Raw genomic sequence first — 1750 nt, forward strand, 5'->3', positions numbered from 1 at the left:
AGGTTGGTCTCTAACTCCTGAGCTCAAGGGATCTACCTGCCTCAGCCTTCCTGAGTAAATCAGACAGTCTTAACCTAAAGGATAAATGCTAGCAGTGATGACAAAAACAGTGATGAGAAAATACCCAATAATAATAAAACTAATAAGCATTTTCATATTTCCCCTCAGTGTCTCCATTCACTCGAAAGTAATGTTATTGTTTGGAAAGATCCTCAAATAGGTCATCCTTTAGTTGGATCCCCATTGAAACCATTCAAAATAGTTGATCTTTGTTGACTTTATTGAACTGTCAAGAATCAGAATTCCATAATCTTTTTGAAAAGCCTGGTACTTGCATCTATTTTGGGTAGAAATTTCTTTCTTCTTTGTCTCTGACTTGTTCCCGTCATCTAAGGCCATTTAGTCTGGCTTTGTCACTAAGCAGTATCTTCTGTTAACACGGAACATCATTCTTAGGAAAACTTTGCTTTCTTTTTATCAGTCAACACTATGGTTCCTTTACTATTTTACCTTGTGCTTAGTTGTTTTCATATTGTCTTTTTTCTAGAACTTTATCTGGGGAGAGGAGTAAGCACAGAAGCCAGGCAAACTTTTTGTTTTAAAATGAACCTGAGCAAGTATTCATTGTAGTCAATACTAATATGAAACCAATAGAAAAACAACTTACCATTTGAGAGAAAAACACAATATATTTAAGCGAGGAGGAAGGAGGGAGGAGGGAGAGGAGAAGAGGAAGGGGCTTGGTGAGCTCTCACGTAATGTCCACAATGTAAGGGTATACCAGACACCCAGGTGAAGGGCTCAGCTACAACTTGAACTTTACCTTAGAACACAAACAATGTGACCTAATCATTTATACCCTCCTATTAGTATGGAAAATAAAAAAGAAATAGAGTATGTATCAATTAGATGTTATCTCAACAGAAATTTAATTTTCAAAAAATTATTAACAAAGGCTTGAATAATAAAGACATCTATTGTTTGTTTTTTTTTTTTTTTTTTGAGACAGAGCCTCAAGCTGTCCCCCTGGGCAGAGTGCCGTGGCATTACAGCTCACAGCAACCTCCAACTCCTGGGCTCAAGCGAGTCTCCTGCCTCCGCCTCCCAAGTAGCTGGGACCACAGGCGCCTGCCACAACGCCCGGCTATTTTTTGGTTGCAGCCGTCATTGTTGTTTGGCGGGTCCGGGCTGGGGATTCGAACCCGCCACCTTAGGTGTACATGGCTGGCGCCTTAGCCGGTTGAGCTATAGGCGTCGAGCCTATTGTTTGTTTTTAAAAAATAAATAAATAAAATGGGCCTGACCATTGCTGAGAATGGCATTTGTTGATGAATGACTTTTAAGTATCTATTCTGTGACTAGGGATAAGCACTGTGTTAGGGACTGGATCTGCCAAAAAAAAAAAAAAAAAAATTGTATGTGGTCAGGGTCTGATATTCCCAATCAGGAAAGGAATATTAATAATCAGACAAGTTTTCAAAAAATGTTTGATAACATGTAGATAAGTTCTGGCAGAATTGACATATTTACTTTATTGTGTCTTCCAATTCATGGACTTGGCATGTCTATTTATTTAACTTTCTTTTGTAACGTATAGCATAAGGTCTTGCATATGTCTTACTAAGTGTGTATTTAAGTATTTCATTTTCTTTGGAGCAAATTATAAGTGGTATTGTGTTTTTAATTCAATGTCTGCATGTTTGTCATTCATATATAAAAGGTGATTAATTTCTGTGTGTGTAAGTGTTGA

The sequence above is a fragment of the Otolemur garnettii genome, unplaced genomic scaffold (genome assembly GCF_000181295.1).
Source record: "Otolemur garnettii isolate 467f Iridium unplaced genomic scaffold, OtoGar3 scaffold00165, whole genome shotgun sequence".
NCBI classification, from domain to species: domain Eukaryota; kingdom Metazoa; phylum Chordata; class Mammalia; order Primates; family Galagidae; genus Otolemur; species Otolemur garnettii.